The sequence below is a fragment of the Glycine soja genome, chromosome 15, assembly GCF_004193775.1.
Source record: "Glycine soja cultivar W05 chromosome 15, ASM419377v2, whole genome shotgun sequence".
Taxonomy (NCBI): Eukaryota; Viridiplantae; Streptophyta; class Magnoliopsida; order Fabales; family Fabaceae; genus Glycine; species Glycine soja.
Window position 1 is genome coordinate 32,035,494 of NC_041016.1, and position 12,205 is coordinate 32,047,698.

The following is a 12,205-nucleotide window of genomic DNA, read 5'->3' on the forward strand; positions in this document are numbered from 1 at the left end:
CTCCAAGAGTTTAGCTAAGAAGGAAACTCATTTTACAATAAAGACAAACATTAAAGAAACTTTCCCTCTTAGACAACCTCCACATTTTCTCTTTTGTAAAAAGGCACTTGCTAGCATTGCCACACCTCTTAGGCTTGAGTTTATTCCTCAAGTAAAGAAGTTGTTGGATGAGGGTTTGGTTCGCAAGAGCTTAAATCCTTGTGCTTTGTTGGTGCCCAAAATAGGTATTATTACGCACCAAGTTCCTAAAATAGCTGGTATGATGAATGTTTTGAGTGGTGCAACCCTCTTTTGTAAAATCACTCGTACACCTAACATCTTCATGGTGTGTGTACATAGGGACCCATTAGGTAGGTTTGTTCTTATTTTTAGTTTCAATACAAACTTAGGTACTCATATGGGACACCTTAGGTTTGTCATACTTTTTGGTAGGAATAATCAATATGAAAATACAGAAAAAGGTATGTTTTATTGCGTTACTTTTCTTAATTTTTCAAATAGTGATCAAGGGGTTCCCATGAACCCTAAGAGAATAAAGGTCATTCCTGATTGGCCCACTCCACCAAGTATAAGAAAAATTTGGGGCTTCCATGACTTAACAAACTTTTACAAAAGGTTTGTCCCATATTTTTCTATACTTGTAGCACCACTCATTGAGTTGGTGAGAAACCATGTTCTTTCATGGGAAGATGCTCAGGAAATGGGTTTTCAGACCTCACCTTACTTCAACATACCAAACACCACTAATACATATGTTTTTGTTCTTTTTACAGGTGTTGAGGGAAGGAGCCCAGAGTATGAAGAACCTCGGGATTTGAGGTCAAATCCTTTCCAAGGTGGAGGGAATGATGCAATCCTATCCCGCAAGGGCATTGGGTAGAAGACTCCAAGTAGATTGGGCTAGAGATCCAAGGGAAGGCCCTAAGGTTCTCATGAGCCTTAGGGTAGATTTCGAGCCCATGGGCTAAGCATGACCCGCTTATCTTTGTAAATATTAGAATAGGTTTTTTCTTCGTTTGGGCCTTGTATTTTGGCCATTCTAATAGTATAGGGTTTTAGCCTTGTATTTCGGGGCATTTTGAGTAGTCTTTGTAGTAAGGACTTTTTTTTTTTGTATTTTCATGTTTTTTTTGTCATGGGGGTGAGCTTAACTATTATAGGGGGTGTGTAGCTAAGCTCTAGCTTCTCATCTCAAGGAGGTGAGCTTAGCTATTAGAGAGGTATGTGTAGCTAAGCTCTAGCTTCTTTAGGAATCTTCTTAAAGAAGCTTCTCAAGGAGGTGAGCTTAGTTATGAGAGGGGTGTGTGTAGCTAAGCTCTAGCTTCTCAAGGAAGTTTTCTCAAAGAAGCTTCTCAAGGAAGTTTTCTCAAGAAAGCTTCTCAAGGAAGCTACCTAGTCTATAAATAGAAGCATGTGTAACACTTGTGGTAACTTTGATGAATGAGAGTCTTGTGAGACACAACTCAAAGTTCAACTTCTCTCCCTTTTTCTTCCTTCAATTTCGTGCTCCCCCCTCTCTCTTTCTCTCCCTCTTTCTTTTCCTCCATTGAAGCATCCTTCCAAGCTTCTTATCCAAGGCTCATCTTGGTGGTGAAGCTCTTTTTTTCCATGGCTTATTCCTTAATGGATGGCGCCTCCTCTCACCTCTTCTCCTTTGTCTTCCGCTGCATCTCCATGGTGAAAATTCACCATTGAAGGACCTCATTGAAGCTCAAAGATCCAGCCTCCATAGAATCTCCACAAGCAAGCTTCCATCAGTGTGTGTAGCTAAGCTCTAGCATCTCTAGGAATCTTCTCGAGAAAGCTTCTCAAGGAAGCTTCTAAAGGAGGTGAGCTTAGTTATTAAAGGAATGTGTGTAGCTAAGCTCTAGCTTTTTTAGGAATCTTATCAAGTTGGTGAGCTTAGTTATTAGAGGGGTGTGTGTAGCTAAGCTCTAGCTTCTCAAGGAAGTTTTCTCAAAGAAGCTTCTCAAGGAGCCTAGAGTATGAAGAACCTCAGGATTTGAGGTCAAATCCTTTCCAAGGTGGAGGGTATGATGCAATCCTACCCCCCAAGGGTATTGGATAGAAGAATCCAAGAGGATTGGGCTAGAGCTACTAAAGAAGGCCCTAGGGTTCTCATGAACCTCAAGGTAGATTTCTGAGCCCATGGGCCAAGGTTGGGCCCATTCTTCTTTGTAAATATTAGAATAGGTTTTCTTCTTTTGGGCCTTGTATTTTGGCCATTCTAATTGTATAGAGTTTTAGCCTTGTATTTCAGGGCATTTTGAGTAGTCTTTGTAGTGGGAAATTTTTTTGTATTTTCATGTATTTTGTCATGGGGGTGAGCTTAGCTATTATAGGGGGTGTGTAGCTAAGTTCTAACTCCTCATCTCAAGGAGGTGAGCTTAGCTATTAGAGAAGTGTGTGCAGCTAAGCTGTAGCTTCTTTAGGAAGCTTCTCAAGGAGGTGAGGTTAGTTATTAGAGGGGTGTGTGCAGCTAAGCTCTAGCTTCTCAAGGAAGTTTTCTCAAAGAAGCTTCTCAAGGAAGTTTTCTCAAGAAAGCTTCTCAAGGAAGCTACCTAGTCTATAAATAGAAGCATGTGTAACACTTGTTGTAACTTTGATGAATAAGAGTCTTGTGAGACAAACTTCAAAGTTCAACTTGTCTTCCTCTTTTCTTCCTTAAATTTTGTGTTCCTCCCTCTCTCTTTCTCTCTCTCTTTCTTTTCCTCCATTGAAGCACCCTCTCCAAGCTTCTTATCCAAGGCACTCTCTTGGTGGTGAAGCTCCTTCTTCCATGGCTTATTCCCTAGTGGATGGTGCCTCCTCTTACCTCTTCTCCTTTGTCTTCCACTGCATCTCCATGGTGGAAAATCACCATTGAAGGACCTCATTGAAGCTCAAAGATCCAGCCTCCATTGAAGCTCCACAAGCAAGCTTCCATCAAGTGGTATCAGAGCACAAGAGCTTCAAGTAGGTGCTCCTTAAATCGCCATTTGTTTTTTGCTTTACCTTCTCTTCCATTGTTGTTTGTTCATTTTTCTCCATGTATATCCTCACACGTCTTGTGCTAAATGTTTTTAACATTATTCTTTAGATTTTCCACCGATTAAACTTGCTATAGAAGCTAGATTTGATTTTCTATGGTTCAAATTTCTTGTTCTTGTTCTTGAACCATGAATTGTGTTGAGCTTAGGTTTCTTTGAGTTTTGTCTTGCTATTTTTTGTGGCGGAAACCTAAACCATAAAATTCTTACAAAAAAATTAAAGTAGAATAAAACCTCAAAAATCTAGAGTGACTTGTTCACCTATTGTAGTTTTGTCATAGAAGTCATGTCTAGTCATGAAACTTGTCACATAAGATTTCTTATGTTGTGCTGAATTTTATTTTTCTTGTTTCTTTGTCTAACTCATTTGTTCATGAGTGTATGAAATTCTTTTAGCCTATTATCGATTTCATTCAAATCTTGCATGTTAATTAGTTCTTAACATGTTCATGCAAAATTCTTAGAGAGTCTTTGAATGTGAACCTTTTCTTGAACTTTTAGGTTTCCTTATGATTGTGTCTATTGTGAATTTGAGTTTTGGTGATTGAATTGCTGGCTGAAATGTTGATCCAAAGTGAATATTGAACTCCTAAAACTGTGGTAAACAAGCCTAGTGAGTTTCAACATACATAGGAAGGTTGAAAGTAAGCCCACGGCAATCAACATTCCATGCTAAAAAAAAATCAAAGTCTGAAATCGCTGGTACTGGCAGCTTGGACATACGAACTTGTAATAATTACTAAGACTTAGTCACTGTGAATTTTGAGCTGAAATTTTTACTTAATTTTATAGACATCTGGAAAAAAAAAAGATCCAAGAGATTTGGATAAAAGGAAAAAATAAGAAAAATCACACAAGTTGGCAGAAAAATCAGTATCCAGAAAAAAAAAAAAGGTGAAAGGGAAGTGTGCTTGTTATTTTGGCTCAAAATTTATTCTATAATTGGTGCCTATTTTATACCAATCTTAGTTCCGAAATTTCAATTGCAAATTAGTGTGAAAACAAGTGCCAAAGCTAGAGGTTTGTTGAGTCTTTTTTTTTAGTTTTTTTACTCTACTCTAGAGCCATTCTAAGTTTCTCTTTGAGTACTAGCTTGCTTCTATGTCCTTTTCATTGCTTTAATTATTGAATAATCCTTGAAAAATTGTCTTGTTAAAACTCCATTGGTTTAGCTTTTATTTCATTTTTTTTTCTTTGGTTATTGCTTGTCTCTTCGTTTCCTTGTTTGTGAGTTGCCATATAGGGAATTGGAAAAGAGGATTGGTGCCATACCTTGAAGAATATGAGTCAAGAAGCAAGGGGTCAACCACCTTAAGAGCTATTGGACTAAGAAGCACTCCAAATTGAGTGAATCAACAAAGAGAGAACAACCACCAAAACTTGAGGACTTTTTTGTAATTTTATAATTGATAATTTACTTACTTTCATTGCTTTCAAATTTTGTAACAAAAAGATCTTTCATTGGAAGTAAGTTGGGAGCCTCCAATAGATCACCCTACTTCCATGTGTGTGTAATAATTTTAGGCAATTTTCCCTTAGGATTGTGGGTGTTTTGTTGGGAACCTTAAATGTGGTCATCCAAACACTCTTAGGATTCGCCTGGTTTACATTTCTTGCTTACTTTCATAACTTATTTCCTTTACCTTCCATCGTCAAACTGCCTAGATAGCTTGCCTTTTGCCAATTAGTTTTTACCTTATCTTTCACACCTCTTTTAGTGTTTATTTTGGCTAGTTTCAACCATAGTTTCTTTTACCTTTTGTTTTCAAACCCCCAACAAGAAAGAACCACAACTTAGAAACCAACATGAGTCTTCATTCTTCATCTAGTATTAATGGTGAGGGTTCTACTCCTAAGGATCCCTTGTATAAGATATTAGATAAGTTGAGATCCCTTAAGTTGTGGAAAGAAAAACAAGAGAGAAAAGATAAAGGAAAAAAAAAGAGTGGAAGAAATAAGTCAAGATGATAAAGAGAAAATAAGGGAAGAAGAAAGAAGGAAAATACTAAAAGAGTTAAGAAAAGAAAAACATGCCTCCTATAGTAGTCATAACTCTTGCAAGAGCCTAAGTGAAGAACTTCATGACTATTATGTAGGAAGGCATAGGGCACATCTTAGACCTCACTCTCATAGGAGAGAAAAGGAAAGAAAGCCTCAAGAGGCTAATATTCACCTCCCATACTTCCATGGGAAGGACAATGCAGAGGCTAACCTAGATTGGGAAATAAGGGTAGAGCAACAACTTAAAAGGAAGTCTACTTCAAAATCTTATGGCTCTCACTCTTATCCAAAGAACGACCAAGGGCAAGGCATCTTAGGGGTGACACCTTCTAAGCCCAAAAATGATAATGGAAAGACAATAGAAAAACAACCCCTTAAGGATAGTATGCAAGAGAAGACTAGCTCCATAAAGTGCTTTAAATGTCTTGGAAGAGGACACATTACTTCTCAATGCTCCACCAAGAAAACCATGATTATGAGGGTCCAAGATATTTATAGTAGCCAAGATGAGGCTACTACTTCACCTTCCTCTAGTGAAAGTGAAGAAGCAAAAGGGGAAGAAGAATCAAGTGAAGAAATCTACCCCCAAGGAGAAGGACATCCTTTAATGGTTAAGGAGGAGTGTAAGGAGGTAAGTGTCTCCTCCAAGAGGTTAGCTAAGAGGGAAAATCATTTTGAAATAAAGACAAAAATTAAAGAAACTTCCCCTCTTAGACAACCTCCACATCTTCTCCTTTGTAAAAAGACACTTGTTAGCACTGCCACAACTCTTGGGCTTGAGGTTATTCCTCGAGTAAAGGAGTTATTGGATGAGGGTTTAGTTCTTAAGAGCTTAAATCTTTGTGCTTTGTTGGTGCCCAAAATAGGTATTAATAGGCACCAAATCCCTAAAATAAGTGATATGATGAATGTGTTGAGTGTTGCAACCCTCTTTTTAAGATCAGTCATGCACCCAATGTCTTCATGATTCATGTACATAGGGACTCATTAGGTAAGTTTGTTCTTATTTTTTGTTTTAATACAAACCTAGGTGCTCATATGGGACACCTTAGGTTTGTCATATTTTTTGTAGGAATAATCAACATAAAAATACAAAAAAAGGTACATTTTATTGCATTAATTTCCTTAATTTTTTAAATAATGATCAAAGGGTTCCCACGGACCCTAAGAGAATAAAGGTCATTCCTGATTGGTCCACTCCACCAAGTATAAGGGAAATCTAGGGCTGCCATGACTTAACAAACTTTTACAAAAGGTTTGTCCCATATGTTAGACAAGTGGCCTCAGATATCTTAAGAAGGGGGGGTTGAATTAAGATATTCCAAACTGTTTCCCCTAATTAAAAATCTATTTCTCTTTTTACTCAAGTTATGAATTCCCTTAATGACAATCTTCTTAAATATTAATTCAAACGAAGCAACTTGAATGTGAATATAAAGCAATAATAAATAAAAGAGATTAAGGGAAGAGAAAATGCAAACTCAGTTTTATACTGGTTCGGCCACACCCTTGTGCCTACGTCCAGTCCTCAAGCAACCCGCTTGAGAGTTCCACTAACTTGTAAATTCCTTTTACAAGTTCTAAACACACAAGGACAATCCTTCCTTTGTGTTTAGAGATCCTTTACAACAAGAGACTCACAGTCTCTTAATCCCTTTAGAGAATGAGAAGTAGAAGAGGAACAAACCTCTCTTGAAAGAGATGGATTTTACAGATTGAGCACTCAAATAATTCCTTAAAGAATTGCAATCAAGTTGGCCAAGGAATTCTTAAGAGGATAAAATGAAATTGCTTTTTGAGAGGATAAACACTTTGTTGTTCTGAAAATCTCTCATCAATTTCGTGTTTAAGTCACATATATATAGACCATTGGTGGTCATGAGTAAAGCCTTTGAAAAGTTGTGACTCTTGAAATTATTTTTCTGAAATTCCTGTCTGGTAATCGATTACAGTAATTGTGTAATCGATTACAGCTTTTAAAATTTGAATTAAAACGTTTACTAACTGCTGGTAATCGATTACCAAAATTGTGTAATCGATTACAGCTTTCAAAATTTTGAATTCAAATTTTTATAGCTGTTATAAAACGTATTTGGCCACTGGTAATCGATTACATCCTCTGGTAATCGATTACCAGAGAGTAAAACCTTTGAAAAACACTTTTTATTTTAAATCACTTGGCCAAACCTTTGCTAATTCAATTAGGAATTCCCTTCCTAATATTCTAGTGATCATCTTGATGTTGTGCCTTGTAATCTTGAAGTATTGTCTTGAATTTTAATCTTGAAAAGCCCATTTGCATCAATTGCAACACATCATCATGATCATCATCAAAACATCAAAGCCAATTGCATCTACAATCTCCCCCTTTTTGATGATGACAATACAATACCTGAAATCAAGATTCAAGCAAGCAACAACCAATTGTATATAGATAAAATGTGCATCCGTTTTCTCCCCCTATATCTCGGAATACATGATCACTTGATTTCTAAATTTGTTAAGCTTTTTCTTAAGCTTTTGCTACAACCTTTTTCTCCCCCTTTGGCAACATCAAAAAGCCAAAGAACTCGGGAATCAACACAGTTATAACAATGGAGTAGCAAGATATAAGCATCAGAGTATTAAATATAATAAGCCAAACTCACAAACAAGAAATAATTAAACCAGAATCCAAATAACTGAAAATGTCAACAACCACAAAACATCCAAGACTGACGTGTAAAATCCACAAGATAAATAAGCAAAGTACTTAGCATAATAATGTAAATTCTAAGAAACTAAAAGCCAAAATACACGGCTTATAAAAGATAAATAATCATAACCTAAAAGCTAAGAAGACGGAGGAGGTGGTGGAAGATCGAAACTCTGACGAATGTAGCCGACATCCTCTTCAAGCTGTGTAAGACGAATGTCCATACCGGCAAAGCGTGAATCTAACGAGTCAAAGCGGTCACCAACATACGAACGAAGACCTCGTAATTCGGAGAGGACTTCATTCATGAGTGCGGAATCCTCACGTTGAGGAGGAGGTGAAGGAGTACGTTCATCTTGAGGAGGGAGTGCATCCTTCTTCAGCCATTGTCCATTCCGATCTTTACGATACCCAAAGGAGGTCACTGCTCCAGCACCAATTGCAAAGGAACGCTTGACTTGAACAAAGGGTTCATCATCAAGCGGAATTTGAAAATGACGCAAAAACAGAGTAATCAAATGTGGATAAGGAAGAGGTGCATTGGCCCGTAATGCCTTATGCATTCGGTACCGAACCAAATGGGCCCAGTCGATCTGACGACCGGTTAGAAAAGCCCACATAAGAATCAAATCCTCCTCAGAGGCTTGTGCTAAATTTGAAGACCGAGGAAGCAAAATTCTAACAATGATATAATGCATGATGCGATTATCAAAAGTTAATGACCCGGCCAACAATCTACCGGTCATGTCAGCTTGATCATTGCAGACCATGCGACGAGCATCATGACTCGAATAATCGAATTTCCAGTCATCAACAATGGTGCCCTCAAAAGGTGCACCTTGACTGGGTAAATGAGTCAAAGAAAAGAAAAGTGACTGATCAATGACCATAGAAGTACCATGCACCTCAGACATAATAATACCATCCTGAATTTTCAAATTGCAGTAGAAGACCTTTACAAGTTCAGGATAATATGGCAATTTAAATGACATGAAATCAACAAGACCAGAATTCTGAAACACTTGATAGCAATCAAACGTTTCATCATTAAAGAACTCTACGTCTAGGTACTTAGGGTCTAAGATTATTCTAGAAGAGAACTGAGAAAGGTACCGTAGACGTTGATCATCGGATGAAAACAATGTTGATGATCTTGGAGATGACAAAGAAGGAGGAATAGGTGCTGTGGGTGCTCCGGATGGGCCGTGACGGCGATGGACAGCAGCGGTAGCGGTGGAGGATGATCCCTTTCTCTTCTTTGATGGCTCTGCCATTTGATGAAGTTTTTCTGGATTTTGATCGGTGGAAGTGAAAGAGGAGTGAAAAAGAGGAAGATTGGGCTTTACGGGACGTGATTTGGTGAAGAATCGAGTGAGAATCGAAGGTTTGAAGTTCTAGGTATGGAGGAAAACGTGGAGGAAGCTTTGGCTGCGCACGAGCTCCGATTTCGTGAGTATTTATAGAAGATGACGCATTGTAATCGATTACAGGTATTGGTAATCGATTACAGGCCCAATAAGCCTTCTGGTAATCGATTACAGGATGTTGTAATCGATTACAGGCTGCCTGTTCATGTGTAATCGATTACAGTGGATGGTAATCGATTACCAGAGCCTATCCTAGGCTAGTTTCTAAGAGAATATCTATATCTATGCTCAAATACATCCTATATGACTAATTTTCACTACTAATACACTAAATTCAATCATTCAATTACTATATACACAAGAAATCATAAATTCTATCATAAAAACAAGAATTCAAACAAGATCAATCAAAATAATCTACAATCAAAAGGTAAAAAGTAAATCAACCAATCAATCAACCAATCAATCAACCAATCAATCAACCAATCAATTCCTATTTTTCTAAATCTCTTACATCTAAGAGACCTAATTCTCTTCTAATAGAGAAAAACACTTCCTTGGGGAGAGGTTTAGTGAAAATATCAGCAAGTTGATTCTTAGTATCAACAAATTCTAATACACAATCTCCCTTTAAGACATGATCTCTAAGAAAGTGGTGTCTAATCTCTATATGTTTAGTTCTTGAATGTTGAACTGGGTTTTTGGATAGATTTATGGCACTAGTATTATCACACTTAATAGGTATGCGATCAAGAATGATGCCATAGTCAGATAATTGTTGCTTCATCCATAAAATTTGTGCACAACAACTACCGGCAGAGATATACTCCGCTTCAGCAGTAGATAAAGCAACACTGTTTTGTTTCTTACTATGCCATGAGACAAGAGCCGATCCAATAAATTGACAAGTTCCACTTGTACTTTTTCTATCAGTTTTAGACCCGGCAAAATCAGAATCAGAATATCCTATTAAGTTACATGTTGAATTCTTAGGATACCATAATCCTAAATTGATTGTTCCTAATAGATATCTCATGATTCTCTTTACTGCACTTAGATGTGATTGTTTGGGGTTGGATTGAAACCTAGCACACATGCATACACTAAACATAATATCAGGTCTACTAGCAGATAAATAAAGAAGAGATCCGATCATACCTCAATATTGTTTTATGTCTATAGACTGACCAGATTCATCTTTATCTAAGTAACAATTAGTGCTCATCGGTGTAGACATGTGTTTTGCACTATCCATCCCAAATCTTTTGATCAATTCCTTGCAGTATTTGGATTGATTGATGAATATACCTTCTTGAGTTTGCTTGATTTGTAATCCCAGAAAGTACTTTAGTTCTCCCATCATTGACATTTCAAATTCACTTTGCATATCAAGGGAAAACTCCTTGCACAATGAATCATTAGTGGATCCAAAAATTATATCATCAACATATATTTGAACCAACAAAATATCATTATGCCTTCTCTTTATGAATAATGTGGTATCCACTTTACCTCTGGAGAATTCTTTTTCAAGAAGAAAACTACTTAATCGTTCATACCATGCCCTAGGGGCTTGTTTCAAACCATAAAGAGCCTTTTGTAATTTATAAACATGGTTTGGTTTATCAGAAATTTCAAAACCAGGGGGTTGTTCAACATATACCTCTTCTTGAATTAAGCCATTTAGAAAGGCACTCTTAACATCCATTTGATAAAGTTTAAAGTTCATTATGGATGCATATGCCAAAAGCATTCTAATGGCTTCTAATCTTGCAACAGGAGCATATGTTTCTTCATAGTCTATCCCCTCTTCTTGATTATACCCTTTTGCTACTAACCTGGCTTTATTTCTAATAATTATACCATGTTCATCTAATTTATTTTTAAAACCCATTTTGTTCCAATAACAGGATAATTTTCAGGTTTTTCTACTAATTTCCATACATTGTTTCTTTCAAATTGGTTTAGTTCTTCTTGCATGGCAATGATCCAATTATCATCTACTATGGCTTCTTTTATATTTTTAGGTTCAATCATAGATACAAAAGCCATATTATTGCATAAATCTTTAAGAGAATGTCTAGTTGTTACCCCTTTTGAGATATCACCAATAATATTGTCGAGGGGATGATCTCTTGAAGTTTTCCATTCTCTTGGGAGTACATCATTGGATTTGCCTTCTTCTGGAGGATCTTCATTGTTTCCTTTGTCATTTCCTTTGGAATCTTGTTCATGAATGTTCATATGTTCTAAAGAATCTGCAATGTCATCTAGCATATTCTTTGTTGACAATATAGCATTAGATTCATCAAAGGTAACATGAATGGATTCCTCTATATTCATAGTTCTCTTATTATATATTCTATATGCTTTGCTTTGTAAAGAATATCCAAGAAAAATGCCTTCATCAGATTTTGCATCGAATTTTCCTAGATTATCTTTACCATTATTAAGTACAAAGCACTTGCACCCAAAAACATGTAGATGAGAAATATTAGGTTTTCTACCGTTAAATAATTCATATGGGGTTTTCTTTAAAATAGGTCTTATCAAGGCTCTATTCATGATGTAACATGCAGTATTGACAGCTTCAGCCCAAAAATACTTTGGAAGAGAAGTATCATTTAATAAAGTTCTTGCAATTTCTTCCAATGACCTATTTTTCCTCTCAACAACTCCATTTTGTTGAGGAGTTCTTGGTGCAGAAAAATTATGTTCAATACCATGTTCATCACAAAATAATTCAAAATCTTTATTTTCAAATTCACCCCCATGATCACTTCTAATGGATGCAATCTTGAGATTTTTCTTGTTTTGTATGACTTTAGCAAGTTTCCTAAATGCATGGAATGAATCACTTTTATGTGTAATAAATAATGTCCAAGTATATCTAGAGAAATCATCAACTATAACTAAAGCATAGTAATTTCCTCCAAAACTCATGGTTCTAGATGGACCAAATAGATCCATATGCAATAACTGTAATGGTCGAGTGGTTGAAACAACATTTTTAGATTTGAATGAGACTCTTGTTTGTTTGCCCTTTTGACATGCATCGCATAATTTATCTTTTTCAAATTTCAATTTAGGCAAACCAACTACTAAATCTTTTG